Source organism: Sander lucioperca, chromosome 21 (assembly GCF_008315115.2).
Source record: "Sander lucioperca isolate FBNREF2018 chromosome 21, SLUC_FBN_1.2, whole genome shotgun sequence".
Classification (NCBI taxonomy): Eukaryota; Metazoa; Chordata; class Actinopteri; order Perciformes; family Percidae; genus Sander; species Sander lucioperca.
In genome coordinates, this window is record NC_050193.1 from 934,583 (window position 1) to 956,722 (window position 22,140).

Genomic DNA, 22,140 nt, shown 5'->3' on the forward strand with positions numbered 1-22,140 from the left:
TGTGTGAGAGCACTTTGTGGACTACAGCTCTTCGCTGCTTTCGACGCGTTTTATATACGTCACCACCACTAGCACATGGATCCCGCTAAACATGGCTGTGTCTTTGGTGCACTTCACCGCATTCTTTCAGGGAGAGGACAAACTAATTGAGCATGGTGAAAACCACTTCAGGTGTGGGCATGTGGAGGGGTTTAAGGTCGCAAGTGATCTAACGTAAGTGCTACTAGGCAAACCTGCTAATATTTCAGGAGCTTCTAGCAGAGTAGTGGGTAAGTCAACGTTTGCTATTTTCACATACCTGATCCGTTTTATCCAGCGATTCCTAGTTTTTACTTCAGACGGGAATCTGAAGAAAGAACAGCCCATTTTGTTTGAATGGTGACATTTGGGTACAAAACACACAGGCATCTCGATCTGTCTTCATAGATTATCGCACCGTGATTTATGGAGGGAAAATGCGTTATGGGGTGACGTCACATATGCGACATGTAGTCTTTCTAGTTTTGTCTTTTCCACAACGGCTAGCCGAAGAATCATGCAATATACTGTCAAACTCGTTACATGAAAAATTATATAAAAAATTCACAGACAACATATGTTCACATTCATGGCACAATTCAAACGGGACCAGAAAATAATTATTTTCTCCCATTCACTTGCATTGACGGTTTTTCAACTTTGAGGTCCAGCGGGGTTTTACGGAAGGGGCGGGACTTACCAGCTCTATTGCCAATGAAATGAATGTGGCTTCTCCTGCTGCTTTGCTTTGCACTGGTCATTCAAACTCATCAACATCCTTAGGCAGAGATAAGTTCACCCCCAAGAACAAAACACCAAAACAATACCTGGGATCTGAGAACTTAGTCTTTTGGATACAAGGTGAAACATATTAAATCTTCTAAAAGAAGTCCTAACTGCCTTATCACTTAGCACTCATAACTTTTAGTTTACAACATATAAACTGTTGTTATCCAACTATAGTTATTGTGTGTGTGTTTTTTTTAATATCACATTCTTAGGGGATGATAGAGGCTGACATGCTCGAACTGGACAATCCTGTGCACATGTAAGTCAAGAGGTCTTTGCTTTGGAAATAACAAATCAGTGGCTAAATCCCAATTTCCTACCTAACTGTAAACCCTGAACCCTGAGTTAAAGGCATACCAAGCAATGTACACACAACCTATGGATTCCCCTACTGTAGCAAAAATGTTGCCTGGTGTGTCTTTAACTGGCAACTCTGGTTTAACTTTAACTGGTCCTTAACAAGTCAGTCACAGTCGATTCAGCCTTGTTAAGTCATAATTTCTTTATGTTCCCCCCCACCCCCCAAAAAAAAAACAAAAAAAAAAAACTAAGAATGATGGCTGGCTGTCTTTGAGGGTTCAGGGCTTAGGGGGAGATATTGGAATTTAGCCAGTATTTCTGAATTCACTTATCCAGTAATTTCTGAAGATAGGTATTTCCATTTCTTTTGAAATAGCAACTGCCTGCAGTACACCCACCTACGTCTACTTCAGGACAAACTGCATATGGAGCGGAGACTTTGGAATACCCATGACATAAGGAAACAGCACAATGCTCCTGGTCCTTTCGGGAAGCCTGACGTGCTCTACACCACACCACCTCCCGGTATTGTAATTTGCAATGTAGTGCAAAGTTTTATCTAGTATGCATTCCTGGAAATCTTGTAAATTATCAACCCCCCTCCCCCAGGGTTTGTCAATATGTTGTGCCCAGTGGAGCCAGAACTCCTTCGTTATGCCAACCACTTCATATGTGACATGGATGTGCAGTTGCTGGTCTCCAATGAAGAGTTCCGACGTTTGTGTGGGACCATTCTGGAAGATTTCAGGTTTCCACATACAGTCGATGGCTGCCTGGCTGCCTACATGAAATTAGTGGATGACATGATGATGTGGATGAATAGAAATGGGGCTCAAACACCCTCCACATTTGCAGAGGCAAACAAATTATACAAAAGGATGTTGAGGGAAATAGAGTGAAAAAAGGAGGGAGTCAGGGGCTGGAGGTGGGAATCGAGAATGTTATCAACCATGGTCAATGGGCCTTTCTGAATACAAAATAGATAATAGTTCTACATGATTTCCCTCCTTTTTAATAAGGTGCTATGGTCACCTTTGTGTATAGGCTATATTTTAGGCCCCAACTTCTTTTTTTTTTTTTTTAACGTCATTTTCTGAAGTGTACTAAGTAATCATGAACCATATTTATGACATGTTCTTTAATATGGTGCATTCTGTTAGAACAAACATACATTACTGCCTTTCTGAACAGTGTACTTTGAAATCATTAACCATATTTGACATATGTTCTTTAATATAGTGCATTCTGTTAGAACAAACATACATTACTGCCTTTCTGAACAGTGTACTTTGAAAACATTAACCATATTTATGACATATGTTCTTTAATATAGTGCATTCTGTTAGAACAAACATACATTACTGCCTTTCTGAACAGTGTACTTTGAAAACATTAACCATATTTATGACATATGTTCTTTAATAAAGTGCATTCTGTTAGAACAAACTGACAGTGCTGGACATTACTGACCACACAATGGACAATGCATCCATATAGAAACATAATTACAACTGTCTTTAATTATTTAAACTATGAATTCAGGTATAGATCCTGTACTTCACTGCTGTTCAGAACTATCAGGAACAACTACCAAAAACACTTCCACACACTGACAGCATTTCCCTACCACTTATAGCCATATCGACTCTCTAAATCCAGCCCCACCCCTGACTTGAGAAATTGCACTACTTCTGAGGCGGTGGGTCGGGATTGTGGCTCATAGTTGAGCAATGAACACAGAAAGTGGTACTTGTCGTTGAGACTTGGGAGAGCATGTGGTGGGGTCTTCGATGCCATGAGAACAGCCAGCTCTCGTTTTCTGATGACCCATGGGGTTGACCTTGTGAACAATTCCAGGAAGGTGGCCCCCAGGGACCACATGTCAGTGTACGAGGAGGCATCCTGAAAGTGCAGGATGCACTCAGGTGCCATGTACAGAAAAGTCCTTACGGCCGCACCGCGACCGTGTCTCTAGCGGCGCACCGCTACCGTGTCTCTAGCGGTCGATTCTGGGAGCGCATCTCGCGGGGTGTAATGACGTTAGCGCGTCCTTACGTTCGCGCTGTGGGTGTGTCTGTAACGGCCGATTCTGGGAGCGCATCTCGCGGTCAGACCTTGAGCAATTTCTCTGCGGTCAAGACTGGGGACACAGCTCGTGGTCTGCTAGCTAGCTTGTTACCACGTTTTTTCCCTAACAAAGGCCTCTGGAGATTTTGCTTTTTAATTCTTTCTGTTTGAAAGAAAAAGAGACTGTGTTTTTTCAGCAAAGCATATTACGTTTTAATAGCAGACCTTTTTCCAGCTATCTTGCTCACTTTTTTTATCCTCTGTTTTTTAGCCAGTCTGCTAGCTAGCTTGTTACCACGTTTTTTCCCTAACAAAGTCAGCCTGTGTTGGTTTTTTTTTAATTCTTTTTTTTGTGAAAGCAAAGAGGATTCTTTTCCAGCAACATCTACAAGGGGTAAGTAAATTTTAAAAGCATATCTTCTGTTTAAGCATATTGTAAGATATTTAATGCATTCAGTCATTTATGAATTAAAAAAGGCTGTTGGAGCATTTTAGCTAGTCTGCTAGCTAACTTTTTACCTCGTTTTTCACAGCCTTCCTCAACAAAGACCTCTGGAGTTTTTTGCTTTTTAATTATTTTTGTTTGAAAGAAAGAAAGAGACTGCGTTTTTGCAACTATGCATACATGTGGTAAGTAAATTTAAAAAGCTATCTTCTGTTTAAGCATATTGTAAGATATTTAAAGTGCCCATATTATGAAAAAATCACTTTTTCTGGGATTTGGGGTGTTATGTTGTGTCTCTGGTGCTTCCACACACATACAAACTTTGAAAAAAATCCATCCATGCTGTTTAGAGTGAGATAAAGTTTCTGAATGTGTCCTGCCTTCAGTCTCTGGGTGAGCTGTTCAAAATCGGCACGGCTTGTGACGTCACAAGCCGAAACGAGCAGGCTAACCGCAACCATTAGCTCGTAGCGTTAGCATGCTAACGCTATGGCTAACGCTAGCATGCTAACGCTCCCAGCTAATCCTGCCTTGTAACTGACCAAAGTTGTAGAAACAGCCTTTCTTTTACTGTCTATGGAGCTAGCCAGCTGACATGATCTACATCTGAGCTACTGGGCATGTGCAGTGCAATCAAAGATAGTACAGAAGAAGAAGAAGAAAAGAGGTCTGACTCTGTAGCTAAAACAGAGACCAGCTGAAAAGAGGATCTGCAGCAGTGAGAGAGAGCACTGCAGTACAACAAAAATATGGTGTTTTTTGAAAATTAAACCATGTAAACCTATTCTGGTACAACCTTAAAATACAATTATGAACCTGAAAATGAGCATAATATGGCTGCTTTAATGCATTCAGTCATTCATGAATTAAATCGATTTTGGGACATATATTTTATCTAGTTTGCATCATTAGGTCCTTATCCATGTGTTTTTAGCTAACTTAATATATAGACTGATGTGTGTGTGTGTGTGTGTGTGTGTGTGTGTGTGTGTAACAATAAGTTACGGGAGTGAGAGATGCAAGGCATTGTGGCTGTTTAACTAATTTATATCAGTTTTAAGACTAAAAGATCATGTTGTAGGGGCATTTATTGGTTTCAATAGGTAATGTACAGTAGATTTAAGACGAAGCTACAGCTATAACATTATCTAAACGGTTGGTTTGTGACTAAACCTTTATCACAAGCTGCTTTAACACATAAGCTCTCGCCATATGACCCATTTCTATCATGATCAGGTTTAACAAAATCTTAATGTAAAATGTTCACTTTCTTTAGTGTTAACCTTATAAACTAATATAGGAGATAGTTTTACTGTTAGCTGACATAGTCTGTCCATGTTATAGCATCGACTGCCTATATTACCTTTCAACAGATGTATTCTCAGTAATCTGGCAATCTACTAGAAACAGGGTGCTTTTAAATCACCAAAATACGGGGGACAACCCCGTTTGGTGTGCTCCTCAATGCTTTTAGCATTGGGGGGCTAACACTAATGTTACTTTTACTTTATGACAAGTGTGTTCTGACTGACCTGTCACCTAACGTTCTCTGTCAGTCATTTTTAACTAGCATGTTAGAGCGCTAACTAACTAGCTTGTTAGCTGTCCATTGTCCTTCTATTTACTTCACTAAAACAATAAGATTGACATCCACTGAACCAGAGTGCTTATGTTATCAGTAGTTAGCTTGTACTGGTTTCCTATCTGCGTCGCAAGTTATAGCAGCATAGCTGGGAGCTTCACCCACCTACATGTTAGTGCCCATAAGGTGGTCCTTTTTATAGTGTCAACTTCCTATATTACCATCTAACAGAGGTATTCACAGTAACGGGCCAATATGCTAGAAACAGTGTGCTTTTAAATCACTAAATTAGTCGTGACAGCCCCGTTTGGCCTACTTCTCAATTCTGTTAGCATCATTGCCGTTAACTGTAAACATCTTAGGTTAGCTAATGTTGTATTTTGGTTTCTCCCTTGTAACTAGGGCTGAACGATATTTGAAAATAATCTAATTGCGATTTTTTCAAAAATATTGCGATTCAATATGCGATTATTTTTTAAGCTCTTTGTCTTCTGTATTATTCAACAAAGACGACCTGTATGTGATGATGAAATTAGGTGATGCAGGAATTTATATGAATGACATCTTTTATTTAACTACTTCAGTCCCAGTAGTATACTGAGCACTGACCAAGCCTGGTGTAAACATTCATTTGAAAGTCAGAAACAAATCACACAAACTAAAGGGCAGATTGCAGAAATATAAAAACAAATATGCGGCTTTACCACACTTAGTAGTATTCACATTCAATTATCATTTACTGTAATAAACATATGTAAATATGTGGATTGCACTTTTTAAACACTGTCTTTGAACTCTACTAGACAGTTAAATAAGTAAAAATATAGTATATACAGTATATACAATGGTGTATTTTTTACAGAGCACACAGAGGAGCTGCCTCCAGCCCCTCCCTCCCCTCATGAAGTGGCGTGCAGCGTGCATGACAGCGTCAACGTTGCACTCAGAGACAGAGAGGCTATCGTTACGTTAGCAGTAGCATGCTTCTGCTGGTCTTGCCGTGGGATTAACTGTACTAATAAAACCGTTGAAACAACGCAGCCACGCTGCTGTGAAAGCTCACCGAACGCATTTATCAGAGTCTGGTTGTTACCCCTCCCCGTGGTAGTCTCAACCACTCCATATCTTTATAACGGAGCTAGCTAACTGGATCTAACCGCTAATCAGAGCTAATCATTGCTAACCGAGCTAACATATGTTTTCTGATAATTGGGTGTGTGTTTGTGCTAATGATATGTAGCATTTTGAAAGAACTGGTCCTTGTTTTTAAAATAGTACTTAAGCAATCGAAAAAAAGAAGAAGACTGCAATTGTAACATACTGCTGTTTATACTGTTTAAACCTCTTGATTAAACAGATTCTCTTCTTAAAAACAGAAAATGTAAAGTCCCAAGGCTATCAGACGACTTACAACTTGCCAGACCTGAACCAGGTGATCAACTTACAAGAGGAGAAAAGTTGACATTTAATTGCCCCCCGGCCTGCAGACTAAGCGTGAAAGCAGTGGATGACTGTTTAGCAGGCGGTCAATGGAGTGACTCCTTTCCAACATGTGGAGGTAAATCAAGGCTCTTCTTTTCCCCTTGCTCTTTATCTAGATGTTTCTCACAGAGCACCGTAATCTCACAATGCATGATTTGCACTATTTATCCTGTGTTCTACATTTTACAAATCATGTTTGTGATGTGCTATTTTTTCTTCTTCTAGTACACATTAATAATACTTACTGTTTCTGGTATCAACATTAATCCAACTTAAAGTTAAATAAAGTTTGAATTAACACATCTTTTAAAGGGGTTTGAACAAGACCTGAACATTGAAACCTTCATGTATAGTGTGTATTGCAGAGCGACTGTATACGACTATTGGTTTTAGCTTTTTCTATGAAATAACTTATTTTTTTATTTTTTTGTGGGGGTGACTGAGTATGGGTGATCACAAGCACAAGGGTGTGTGAACAGTAAAGTAGCATTCAATCCTGTGTGACCTAATCTAAGTCTGGTATAGACCAGTTCTTCCCTTATGTTTAAACTCAGAGCAGTCCCCCTTTTCCAGGGCACATTCTTCAGTATTTTATGATAGCACATGATTACTTTCTTTTGTACTAACCTTATAAACCAATAGGGGGATAGTTTTTATTGTTAGCTGCCATCGTCTGTCATTGCTACAGTGTTGACTTCCTATATTACCTTCTAACAGCTGTATTCTCAGTAATGGACATGTTTTGATGTGATTCTCCATGTTGACATGTTGACTGATTTGGGTATATGGAGAGAAATTAATTATATTTTCTTTTTATTCTAGCCTTATAAACCAATATGGTAGATAGTTAGGTGTAAACATCCTAGGTTAACTAATATTGTATTAGTTCTCTACCCGTGTAACATATGCCAAAAACAGTAACAGATGAAGTCAAGGACATGTACATTTTAGTGCTTGTAAGGAATTGATCCCTGTATGGTATATTAGCACTTCACAGAGGAAAATCCCAACCATTCCATGTGTAAAGGGTTGTAGGACTGTTTATAAAATAAGAAGACATTGGGTTTTCGGTTTTGTTGTGTGAGGATGTTGTATTTTAGACGGTGACGTTCATGGGTTTTTTTTTTTGTTTGTTTTTTTAAACTGTACCCATTTATGTTTTTAGGTCACCTGCAAAGTTTGTCATTCCTTCACCTCAGGTATGTTTATACAAGCACTGTCGCTGTTTAAACAAGGCATTAGCTGATGAGCTGCTAATGGCATGAATAGTTTGAAAGTTACCAACGCATAAAAATAAAAGTGGTTGTACGCTGAGGTAACCAATACCTTGAGGGGGGGTTCAATTTTAATTTATTATTGTTATTATTATTATTATTATTATTATTATTATTGATTGTGTTAAGATAGTTTAACTAGTTTGTTTTTGACAAATAGATTACTTCTGATCGTAAGCAAATGCTATTTCGCAAAATCACTACTTGGTTTGTTTACTTCTTGCTAGTTAAAAGTAATATTGGAACTGAATCCTTACTAAAACAGATCACTGTTCTAACATGTGTTTAACTATCTAGAGGTGACTGCTATGTTTATAGTAGTTCTTCTTGAAATTACACCTACCAGGGACTTTTATTGTAAGATATTGATAACTCGTGTGAAAACATCAACACGGTCTATTTAGTAATGTATCACGACTGCAGATAATCAGCTCTTTACCTTGATTGCTGATTTGCTAGGTGTATGGGGCAATAGTAAAACCTAAAACTGTAATATAACTGAAAGAACACAAGAAACTGGATTGTTTGTGTCAGTTTAGGCGTCACGTTATGTGTTGTTCATCAGAATTTAGTCTTCATTCCTCCATATAACATAAGTCTAAAAATGATGGAATCACAAAAACGTATTTTCTTTTCTTTCAGTTGCGGCTGAAGGGCTCAACCAATCCTACAACATAGCAGCACAGTGTCTTATCACCACCCCATGAAAGCTAGAAGTCACTCATGGCTATTGATTATACGTCACTTTAGCTTTGCTACTACCTCATTTAATTCAATTATTCTTAACTTGTGTTGCAATACCTGAATTATCCCTATTGTGAAACCTAAACTTATCTTTTATTTTAGTTCATATCATAACCCTGCTCACAAACTCACATGTACATGGGTCATCTGGTTGCCAATATCAATGTTCCTGCTACAGTAAATCCTACAGGCAAAGTGTACTGCTTCACAGGAGTATGAACCATACGCTTTTTAGGTTTTGTCTCAAATATTGTGCAGTTTGTTATGAATTACTCATTGGTTTTGACAAGGTAAATTAAATCTGTTAAACAACCTGTTTGTTGTGTCCACTCTGGTAAATTTAATTGGACTGTTTTTTAGAAAGATTACAGAACATGAAAAACCTAACTGCCTTGATAAGGGTTTTTAATTTGTTGCAAATATGACCAAATATGACTTTAATAATCTCTTATTGCTCTGAAAAACTACAATGATTTAAGAAATATCAGTGATGCTTATAAACATTTATTGAATTGATTGTATATGTGGGCAGACATTACAGGCACCTATTCATGCAAGCAGAGAACACAATAGTTTGTTCTCTCTTTTATCAAACGATCAAAATAACAAAAACTAGGTGGGAAAAAACATTGTCGTTATATCATGGACAAGTCAAGGGGAAATAGTAGTTGAAAATAAGAATGTGTCAGGCATCCACCTTTATGACCTACTGAAAAGTGTCACAACCTCTATTTTTTATTATTTTTTCTATTGAGGGTTTTTTTCTTTTGAGGGGTATTTTCTTTATTCAAGGATGTGAAAAGACAGTGTTGAATGTAACCTGTAACATTATGTGTTTACATTTAATTTTATATTTTCCTTTTTTAACCTATTTTTTTTATTATTTTTTCTATTGAGGGTATTTTCTTTATTCATGGATGTGAAAAGTCAGTGTTGAATGTAACCTGTAACATTAAAGGAATGTGTTTACATTACCAAGAACAAGCATGGTTTGTTCTTTGATAGCTTTGGACACCCGCCTAGCTTTTTTCCTCAAGAAATCAGCCATTTCCTCTTAAAAAACTGTGTGGAGATATACCATTCAGCAATCCAAGTGCAAAATAATTATTCTACAACCTGTGGTCAGCACTGCATTTTCTTTTTATGTCATATTCAGAAAAAAATTCCTTATACAAAAGTATTGAACATGTATGGCACTAATCTTGTATGCAACGACACGATGGTTAGTCATTTTGTTAGCAGAATACATCCCAATGTGTGTCACGATCAGAAATTTAAATGCGTACAATGTTCATGCGCTACCTATAGGTAAAAAGTATTGTGTAATGATGTTTTCCAATAAAGAATGCAGAATATATTAATCTTACAATGTCATTTGTTTTATTTTTTATTTTTTTAAAGAGCCATACAGAAAAATGCATTCATCAGATAAAATTAAAACACATTCATTTAATGCTACAGGTTACATTCAACACTGTCTTTTCGCATCCTTGAATAAAGAAAATACCCCTCAAAAGAAAAAATAATAAAAAAATAGGTTAAAAAAGGAAAATATAAAATTAAATGTAAACACATAATGTTACAGGTTACATTCAACACTGTCTTTTCACATCCTTGAATAAAGAAAATACCCCTCAAAAGAAAAAAACCCTCAATAGAAAAAATAATAAAAAATAGAGGTTGTGACACTTTTCAGTAGGTCATAAAGGTGGATGCCTGACACATTCTTATTTTCAACTACTATTTCCCCTTGACTTGTCCATGATATAACGAAAATGTTTTTTCCCACCTAGTTTTCGTTATTTTGATCGTTTGATAAAAGAGAGAACAAACTATTGTGTTCTCTGCTTGCATGAATAGGTGCCTGTAATGTCTGCCCACATATACAATCAATTCAATAAATGTTTATAAGCATCACTGATATTTCTTAAATCATTGTAGTTTTTCAGAGCAATAAGAGATTATTAAAGTCATATTTGGTCATATTTGCAACAAATTAAAAACAAGGCAGTTAGGTTTTTCATGTTCTGTAATCTTTCTAAAAAACAGTCCAATTAAATTTACCAGAGTGGACACAACAAACATGTTGTTTAACAGATTTAATTTACCTTGTCAAAACCAATGAGTAATTCATAACAAACTGCACAATATTTGAGACAAAACCTAAAAAGCGTATGGTTCATACTCCTGTGAAGCAGTACACTTTGCCTGTAGGATTTACTGTAGCAGGAACATTGATATTGGCAACCAGATGACCCATGTACATGTGAGTTTGTGAGCAGGGTTATGATATGAACTAAAATAAAAGATAAGTTTAGGTTTCACAATAGGGATAATTCAGGTATTGCAACACAAGTTAAGAATAATTGAATTAAATGAGGTAGTAGCAAAGCTAAAGTGACGTATAATCAATAGCCATGAGTGACTTCTAGCTTTCATGGGGTGGTGATAAGACACTGTGCTGCTATGTTGTAGGATTGGTTGAGCCCTTCAGCCGCAACTGAAAGAAAAGAAAATACGTTTTTGTGATTCCATCATTTTTAGACTTATGTTATATGGAGGAATGAAGACTAAATTCTGATGAACAACACATAACGTGATGCCTAAACTGACACAAACAATCCAGTTTCTTGTGTTCTTTCAGTTATATTACAGTTTTAGGTTTTACTATTGCCCCATACACCTAGCAAATCAGCAATCAAGGTAAAGAGCTGATTATCTGCAGTCGTGATACATTACTAAATAGACCGTGTTGATGTTTTCACACGAGTTATCAATATCTTACAATAAAAGTCCCTGGTAGGTGTAATTTCAAGAAGAACTACTATAAACATAGCAGTCACCTCTAGATAGTTAAACACATGTTAGAACAGTGATCTGTTTTAGTAAGGATTCAGTTCCAATATTACTTTTAACTAGCAAGAAGTAAACAAACCAAGTAGTGATTTTGCGAAATAGCATTTGCTTACGATCAGAAGTAATCTATTTGTCAAAAACAAACTAGTTAAACTATCTTAACACAATCAATAATAATAATAATAATAATAATAATAATAACAATAATAAATTAAAATTGAACCCCCCCTCAAGGTATTGGTTACCTCAGCGTACAACCACTTTTATTTTTATGCGTTGGTAACTTCCAAACTATTCATGCCATTAGCAGCTCATCAGCTAATGCCTTGTTTAAACAGCGACAGTGCTTGTATAAACATACCTGAGGTGAAGGAATGACAAACTTTGCAGGTGACCTAAAAACATAAATGGGTACAGTTTAAAAAAACAAACAAAAAAAAAAACCCATGAACGTCACCGTCTAAAATACAACATCCTCACACAACAAAACCGAAAACCCAAATGTCTTCTTATTTTATAAACAGTCCTACAACCCTTTACACATGGAATGGTTGGGATTTTCCTCTGTGAAGTGCTAATATACCATACAGGGATCAATTCCTTACAAGCACTAAAATGTACATGTACTTGACTTCATCTGTTACTGTTTTTGGCATATGTTACACGGGTAGAGAACTAATACAATATTAGTTAACCTAGGATGTTTACACGTAACTATCTACCATATTGGTTTATAAGGCTAGAATAAAAAGAAAATATAATTAATTTCTCTCCATATACCCAAATCAGTCAACATGTCAACATGGAGAATCACATCAAAACATGTCCATTACTGAGAATACAGCTGTTAGAAGGTAATATAGGAAGTCAACACTGTAGCAATGACAGACGATGGCAGCTAACAATAAAAACTATCCCCCTATTGGTTTATAAGGTTAGTACAAAAGAAAGTAATCATGTGCTATCATAAAATACTGAAGAATGTGCCCTGGAAAAGGGGGACTGCTCTGAGTTTAAACATAAGGGAAGAACTGGTCTATACCAGACTTAGATTAGGTCACACAGGATTGAATGCTACTTTACTGTTCACACACCCTTGTGCTTGTGATCACCCATACTCAGTCACCCCCACAAAAAAATAAAAAAATAAGTTATTTCATAGAAAAAGCTAAAACCAATAGTCGTATACAGTCGCTCTGCAATACACACTATACATGAAGGTTTCAATGTTCAGGTCTTGTTCAAACCCCTTTAAAAGATGTGTTAATTCAAACTTTATTTAACTTTAAGTTGGATTAATGTTGATACCAGAAACAGTAAGTATTATTAATGTGTACTAGAAGAAGAAAAAATAGCACATCACAAACATGATTTGTAAAATGTAGAACACAGGATAAATAGTGCAAATCATGCATTGTGAGATTACGGTGCTCTGTGAGAAACATCTAGATAAAGAGCAAGGGGAAAAGAAGAGCCTTGATTTACCTCCACATGTTGGAAAGGAGTCACTCCATTGACCGCCTGCTAAACAGTCATCCACTGCTTTCACGCTTAGTCTGCAGGCCGGGGGGCAATTAAATGTCAACTTTTCTCCTCTTGTAAGTTGATCACCTGGTTCAGGTCTGGCAAGTTGTAAGTCGTCTGATAGCCTTGGGACTTTACATTTTCTGTTTTTAAGAAGAGAATCTGTTTAATCAAGAGGTTTAAACAGTATAAACAGCAGTGTGTTACAATTGCAGTTTTTTTTTTTTTCTTCTTCTTTTTTTCGATTGCTTAAGTACTATTTTAAAAACAAGGACCAGTTCTTTCAAAATGCTACATATCATTAGCACAAACACACACCCAATTATCAGAAAACATATGTTAGCTCGGTTAGCAATGATTAGCTCCGATTAGCGGTTAGATCCAGTTAGCTAGCTCCGTTATAAAGATATGGAGTGGTTGAGACTACCACGGGGAGGGGTAACAACCAGACTCTGATAAATGCGTTCGGTGAGCTTTCACAGCAGCGTGGCTGCGTTGTTTCAACGGTTTTATTAGTACAGTTAATCCCACGGCAAGACCAGCAGAAGCATGCTACTGCTAACGTAACGATAGCCTCTCTGTCTCTGAGTGTGAGTGCAATGTTGCCACTGTCATGCACGCGGCACGCCACTTCATGAGGGGAGGGAGGGGCTGGAGGCAGCTCCTCTGTGTGCTCTGTAAAAAATACACCATTGTATATACTGTATATACTATATTTTTACTTATTTAACTGTCTAGTAGAGTTCAAAGACAGTGTTTAAAAAGTGCAATCCACATATTTACATATGTTTATTACAGTAAATGATAATTGAATGTGAATACTACTAAGTGTGGTAAAGCCACATATTTGTTTTTATATTTCTGCAATCTGCCCTTTAGTTTGTGTGATTTGTTTCTGACTTTCAAATGAATGTTTCCACCAGGCTTGGTCAGTGCTCAGTATACTACTGGGACTGAAGTAGTTAAATAAAAGATGTCATTCATCATTTCATTTCATCATCACATACAGGTCGTCTTTGTTGAATAATACAGAAGACAAAGAGCTTAAAAAATAATCGCATATTGAATCGCAATATTTTTGAAAAAATCGCATTTAGATTTTCAAAAATCGTTCAGCCCTAGTTACAAGGGAGAAACCAAAATACAACATTAGCTAACCTAAGATGTAATTTAGTGATTTAGTGAAGTAAATAGAAGGACAATGGACAGCTAACAAGCTAGTTAGTTAGCGCTCTAACATGCTAGTTAAAAATGACTGACAGAGAACGTTAGGTGACAGGTCAGTCAGAACACACTTGTCATAAAGTAAAAGTAACATTAGTGTTAGCCCCCCAATGCTAAAAGCATTGAGGAGCACACCAAACGAGTACCAGTATTTTGGTGATTTAAAAGCACCCTGTTTCTAGTAGATTGCCAGATTACTGAGAATACATCTGTTGAAAGGTAATATAGGCAGTCGATGCTATAACATGGACAGACTATGTCAGCTAACAGTAAAACTATCTCCTATATTAGTTTATAAGGTTAACACTAAAGAAAGTGAACATTTTACATTAAGATTTTGTTAAACCTGATCATGATAGAAATGGGTCATATGGCGAGAGCTTATGTGTTAAAGCAGCTTGTGATAAAGGTTTAGTCACAAACCAACCATTTAGATAATGTTATAGCTGTATCTTCGTCTTAAATCTACTGTACATTACCTATTGAAACCAATAAATGCCCCTACAACATGATCTTTTAGTCTTAAAACTGATATAAATTAGTTAAACAGCCACAATGCCTTGCATCTCTCACTCCCGTAACTTATTGTTACACACACACACACACACACACACACACACACACATCAGTCTATATATTAAGTTAGCTAAAAACACATGGATAAGGACCTAATGATGCAAACTAGATAAAATATATGTCCCAAAATCGATTTAATTCATGAATGACTGAATGCATTAAATATCTTACAATATGCTTAAACAGAAGATAGCTTTTTAAATTTACTTACCACATGTATGCATAGTTGCAAAAACGCAGTCTCTTTCTTTCTTTCAAACAAAAATAATTAAAAAGCAAAAAACTCCAGAGGTCTTTGTTGAGGAAGGCTGTGAAAAACGAGGTAAAAAGTTAGCTAGCAGACTAGCTAAAATGCTCCAGCAGCCTTTTTTAATTCATAAATGACTGAATGCATTAAATATCTTACAAATGCATTAAATATCTTACAATATGCTTAAACAGAAGATATGCTTTTAAAATTTACTTACCCCTTGTAGATGTTGCTGGAAAAGAATCCTCTTTGCTTTCACAAAAAAAAGAATTAAAAAAAAAACAACACAGGCTGACTTTGTTAGGGAAAAAACGTGGTAACAAGCTAGCTAGCAGACTAGCTCAAAAACGGAGGATAAAAAAAGTGAGCAAGATAGCTGGAAAAAGGTCTGCTATTAAAACGTAATATGCTTTGCTGAAAAAACACAGTCTCTTTTTCTTTCAAACAGAAAGAATTAAAAAGCAAAATCTCCAGAGGCCTTTGTTAGGGAAAAAACGTGGTAACAAGCTAGCTAGCAGACCACGAGCTGTGTCCCCAGGCTTGACCGCAGAGAAATTGCTCAAGGTCTGACCGCGAGATGCGCTCCCAGAATCGGCCGTTAGAGACACACCCACAGCGCGAACGTAAGGACGCGCTAACGGCATTACACCCCGCGAGATGCGCTCCCAGAATCGACCGCTAGAGACACGGTAGCGGTGCGCCGCTAGAGACCCGGTCGCAGTGCGTACGTAAGGATGCGCTCCCAGAATTGGCCGCTAGAGACACGGTCGCTGTGCGGACGTATTGATGCGCTAACGTCATTACGTCCGCGAGATGCGCTCCCAGAATCGGCCGCTAGAGACACGATCGCTCCGCGAACGTAAGGACGCGATGACGTCATTACGTCAACGTGCACGCGAGACGTGCACGGAGGTTCGACCAATCAAAACGCTAGAAAGACATGCGCGTACCACTACACACACGTGCACGCGCATTACTGCCATGTACACACGTGCACACGCATTATTGTGCACTATATACTACTGGAGACGAATTATTGATATTTGTGGTTCAGTTTGTCAACCTATACACATTCATCGTGGTCCACAAGTTATGCATTTTTACACTAAAGTATGCTGGTACACTTTGTCACTTTAAATAATGCAAAAAGTTAAAACTCGAGTATATTTTCAGCATATCACTCATATCTCTAAAATGATTTAACTTCAGAGATCATTCAAAAAAGGTGTTGCTTCCATTACCATCTACAGTTGGCTTATTTCTGAAGAAAAAATAACTTACCATAACATTGGCTGGCTTAAGGTCCTGGTGAATCACCCGCTGTGCATGGATGTACTCTGTCGCCATTGCCAGATCGAGAGCGATGAAATCATCATCATGTCCTTCCAGCTGAGGAGACAAATAATTAGTAATTTAAATGGACTTTGCTTATTTCCTTAAAAAAATGTGCAGTGAGACATTTAATCATATCAACAGCAGGTAACTGAAATAACAATAGCAAAAATACCTTTACAATGCAGCGGTCAGAGTTAATGACGGCATCAAGAGGAGCTCCATGAATATACTCTGTAGCCAACAAAAAGCAGGTGTCACTGCGAACTGCAGCCAGAAGTCTCACTATGTTGGGATGTGACAGTCTCCTGTGAACATTGAAAAGAACCCAATGTAATGTCATTCTTTCACAACTAAGAAGTAATCTCAGGTTGCCTACCCCATTCTGTCTATCCAGTTAAAGATAAATAAATGGTTTCTTGATTTTTTTAAAGAAACACATTTGCAACAGTAATTTTATTTGGCCAAAGCAAGGCTAAACTCATGTATTGCAAATACTTAGCATTATATAATTCATTTTAAGTAATCAAAAGTAACACATTACAAAGCAACACGGAAAAATTCATTGAAATAAAATATTCTTACAGAGACACATTTATCTCATGTTGGATGTCCTCCTCAGCTTTGGCACCTCCCAACACTATTCTTTTCACAGCTGCAGGTGTACCGTGGTAGGAGCCTCCATATACCTGACCAAATGTTCCTTCTCCAAGGAGAATGTTTTCATCGTATTTGATTAAGGAGCTGTCCACATATGGGACACGTGGAAGATACACTAAGGGATACAAACACACAGAAGGACACACATCAAGCACAATGTTTCCTACATTGTAATTGGATTTGTTATTGGAGCCATATCCAAATCATGTTAAGCATCATTCACATATATGGGGACTAAGCAATAGAACATGGTATAGAAATGTAATTCAGCAACCTCTGAAAATATTAACAAACATTGACACCAATCCACTCACAGCTTAAGTTGAAATATTTGTAGCTTCTGGTGCAACACGCACCAAATTGGTCAAGCTTTTAAAGGAGACCTCAAGCTGAGACATCACCACTGTGAGTGCTGGCAGTAAGAAAATATGGTACAACATACGATCTAATAGTGGATTGACAGCTGAAGCTAACCCATAGGGCAAATTAAAGTGAAACAGAGTTAACTCGCTACCCTTGGTTAGCTTTATCTGCTGGTCCACTATTAAGTCTATGTTGTACCAAATTATCCTGTTCTTTGTTCTACATACAGGACTTGATGACCTCAAAAGGCCCTTGGGTTGAAAATGTTGTTTTGAGGAGCAGTGGTCCCTTCCCTTAATACATGACATGTTCATCTTTCCTTAAATTATTTGTGAAAAAAGAAAATATCTGGTTAGAAAACAAAATGCTTACAAGAGGGCATAGTGGAATTGTAGGATGCTCTGGAAGTGTCCACGTGTCCACTGTTGGACTTATTAGTAGACTTGTCATTTCCCTCCACTGCACTCTCTGGTGTCAAATTCTGACCTATTGCTGCCCCTGTAGTTGACCCTGACTGCAGTTGACTCGCTGTTGACCCTAAGATGCGAAATGTTTTCAGTTGCGCCTGTCCCTGCACTACTGCCTCTTGTTGACTCAGCACTGGAATCCTACAAACACAAACAGTGAAAGTATGCATATCCTCTTTTCTTCTTAGTACACTTCTAACCATTACACTGACAGTATCTTTGAGAATTTGTGGGTGAAAGATCAGACCAGATCATGCCATTACCTCATCAAACATACTCTGATCATCATCCTCTTCATCTTCCTTATCTACAAAACACAACAGCAGAAACAGAAAATTCACAGTAAAAATCCATTGGTACATACGGTATACAGACTACTTCATAACTAGAACATGTAACCATGCAAATAGACACTAAAATATTTCCACTATGGCAATTAGTTTTGGCTGACATGAACATACCTGGTGCCAGAGTTTGATCATCCACGCAGGTAAGTTCTGCAAAAATAACAGACATTTAGTACTAAATAGCTATTGCACTTGTGATATTAATTGTATCAAATATCAAATTACCCAATTCTTTTCGTCCAACATAAAATGTCCTTTTCCAAAGAGTGGTCATATCGGAAACAGTCCTGAACTCTTTAGAGAATTCCACCTTAGTCCACTTACTACCGTCTACATGGCAAAGGGTGAATTCACTTTGATCACACTCGTCAGGCCAGAACATTTCTTTTCCCATTTTTAGCAGATCGTCGTAAGTCTCATCTCCCTGCAGGATAACATGGGGATGGATCTCTTCCAAAATGATTTTTTGATATTTCCCTGACCTCAAAGCAGCCCGTGGCCTCCACTCCATGGGAGCAAATTTAACCTAAGAAAAAGAAACAATAAATTCTATCTGACTAATACATTTCACTGACACACCTTTTGTTGCTTGACCTAATGTGTTTATTTAGGGTCAAAAAAGACTTTTCTAACCTTTACATGTGAAGACTTTGAAGGTTTAACTGCCAGTGGATACTGCTTCTTCTTCACACACTGCGGCTGTACAAGATTTTTGGCTTCAGCTGCAGCTGAAATGAACACAGACATTTATTTGAGCAACTGTTCCAAATCCAAGCAACTCAACATCTTTCTCATCTCATCTCGTGAATATGCATAATATGGAGCTTGCTTACTCAAATAATCCTTGCCAGAACTGGAGTTACCAGTGTTACTCCCTTCACTCTGCCCTACAATAGAAATGGTGGTGGTATAACACAAGGCACAAACAAGTACTCAGTGAAATCAAAGAATTATTCATCAAATTTCATATGCAATCATCATATGTTGGCTATTGTACATGCCATTATACCATAAGGATCTGATACTGAAATTAATTAGTTAATGAATTAGTTAATCATGAAAATGTGCAGCAATACTTAAGCCTAGCCTACCAGTTTCCTTGGCCACCAGGAGCTTTTTCACTCTTGTATCAAAACCCTTTTGAGTCAGCTCTCCTAGAAATTAAATTTCAACTAATCAATGTCTATTGCAAAAATCATATTCACTTGCACTAGGAGACAACTGAACAGACACTGAAATGAGTGACACTTGTGGAAAATATTAATAATTTCTCTGTCTTTCCAGGGTGGTGGGTGAAAGTGTCCCATCCTGCTTGCCATGTTAGCAGGCGCATAACGTTAATTTGTGTCTTAGTCTTATGTGCATTTTCCCACTGTATGACAATTTGTTCTAACTTTAGTAATGTTAACAGGAATGTTAATATTTAGGTATGTTAATATTAGAAAGAGTTCATGATCATTAAAGGCTTCTATTTAACAATATCACTTGATCGACTGCCTTTACAAGCAGAACTAGCCTACACTACACACCCCTGTTCATCTGCTGCATCAGCATAGTGTGGGCTACAGTTGCTTAGGCTACATCACATACACTTTCATTAGTCTTGGCCAATGCCAGCATTAAAATAAGGTTAATAACTATGGTTAAGTTCTGGTTATAAATAAATACCTGTGCATTGCGTTTGTGTTAAGATGCTTGCTCTGTTAATGGTTAAACCTCATACCTAACTGAAAATATGATCCCCCTAAACTTACCATTTTCAAGTTGTTGCTTCAAGCTCTCATATTCTTTAACTCTGTCCATTGTCTGGCGGTTAAAAAAAGGTGAATTAAAGATAAGCCTAAATTAATTTAGGTTTGTTATTCATTCTTACACCGTGTTGCTCAAGCTAACGTTAGCTGTTTAATTGCTAGCTCACGCACTGACATTGAAACATAACTACGTCGTAATGACAACACAAGTATACATTAGCACTTGCTAACTTAAAATTGTATTTAGGGGTTCGAAATACAATCAACCACATGTATAATGTGACAACAACAAGAAAAATAAATGATAACTTGCAAACTCACCGTATCAGAAGGATGCACACTCACTATAAAGCATGGTCGAAAGTCCAAAGTAGGCTGTATGTGTCGCATCATGATGACGTGGCCTTCATTCGTCTCAACTGACACCCACACTAGAATAGAGGTTTTTCTGATGCCGTTTGGTCTGAGGCTGACGCCATTTGGTCTGAGGCTGACGCCATTTGGTCTGAGGCTGACGCTGTTTGGTCTGAGGCTGACGCTGTTTGGTCTGAGGCTGACACCGTTTGGTCTGAGGCTGACAGAGGTTTTTCTGACGCCGTTTTGTCTGAGGCTGATGCCGTTTGGTCTGAGGATGAGGCCGTTTGGTCTGAGGATGAGGCCGTTTGGTCTGAGGATGAGGCCGTTTGGTCTGAGGATGAGGCCGTTTGGTCTGAGGATGAGGATGAGGCCGTTTGGTCTGAGGATGAGGCCGTTTGGTCTGAGGATGAGAGAGGTTTTTGTGACGCTGAGGCCGTTTCGTTTGAGTCTGACACCTGAGTCTGAGATCTGAGGATGTCCTAAAATGAACACCGTACCTCCTAGAGATTTCATCCGATGTACTTCAAACTTGGTCTGTATCATCCCAACACCTTAAAGATGAAAAGTTATTAAAAGAAAAACTTTTCGTCTGACGGTGTGGGCGTGGCGTGGCGGCCATTTTGAGTGTTGAGCGATGAACAAATAAATTGTTGTAACTTGAGTGTACGTTGTCGTATCTGCCCGAAAATTCTCAAGATTGACAAGGGTCCAGGCCTGAGGACACCTACAGGCCATATTTGACTTTTGGTCATAGCGCCCCCCGCTGGCAACAGGAAATGCGCCTTATATGACAAACATCATCTGGTTTGACCCGCCCCCTATGCTTAAGACACGCCCCCCTTTAATAACATTTGAACCGTTTAAGGTAGACCCTTGTGTGTGGTGTCATTGAAGTCAGCAGAGACTTCCTTTTTAATTGGTGATGGTTTGACCCGCCCCCTATAATTTTGCCACGCCCCTTTTCACAGCTAATGAACTGTATGACGTAGAGTCTTGTGTGAGGTATCGTTGAGCTCAGCAGAGACTTCCTTTTTCAGTGGTGATGTTTTTTTCTGCCCCCTATGCTTAAGCCACGCCCCCTTTCATAACTTGTGACCCGTTTAAGGTAGAGTCTTATGTGAGGTATCAATGAACTCAGCAGAGACATTCTTTTTAATTGGTAAAGGTTTGCCCCGACCCCTATGCTTTGGCCACGCCCCCTGTCACAGCTAATGAAGTGTATGACGTAGAGTCTTGTGTGAGGTATCACAGGTGTAGGAACTCAGCAGGGAGTTCCCTTTCATTGTTGACGCAAATGCATGGTCACAAGGAGCGGCAAATGCCGGTAACCCCAACGCTCGCAGAGGAGCGAGGGCCCGTCCATCGCTGCTTGCAGCTTTAATTTCTTTAGCTTCTTCTTGCGTTGTCATGCCGCCGGGAGGTGTGCCAACAGAACCAAAATGTATTAAACTGCCGTGTTTTCTTTTTGCCATGGCTATATGATGCTATCTGCAGAATAAATTTCTAAGACTTTGCGTGCTGATTAATGGCCTCCAATGTTTATATTTTTTCTACAAATCTTTGAGTTAACATGTACTAAACATGAGTTGAATTTGCACCGGAGCGCCGCCACGCCTTGATGCTCATGACAAAAATAGCATGTATAGTTATTTTCGTTACACTTTACTTGAAGGTATCTACATCAAAGTGTCATGACACTGTCATGAACGTGTATCATATACAATTCAATTCA

The 22,140-nt window shown here is 38.1% G+C and overlaps 1 protein-coding gene, 1 long non-coding RNA gene and 1 pseudogene across 2 annotated transcripts in view; 2 read left to right on the top strand and 1 right to left on the bottom strand.

Moving 5' to 3' along the window:
• LOC116055156 (SE-cephalotoxin-like) overlaps positions 1-22,140 on the top strand; it is a 521,701-nt gene that overhangs the window by 235,135 nt on the left and 264,426 nt on the right. The window lies entirely within an intron of this gene.
• Positions 1-22,140, top strand: part of LOC116062301 — a 1,036,964-nt pseudogene that overhangs the window by 224,365 nt on the left and 790,459 nt on the right.
• Positions 11,177-13,214, bottom strand: LOC116055170. The gene is made up of 3 exons (XR_004106231.2): positions 13,043-13,214; positions 11,919-11,952; positions 11,177-11,201 (listed from the first exon to the last, which is right to left on the bottom strand). It is a non-coding gene; the product is annotated as an uncharacterized LOC116055170 (long non-coding RNA).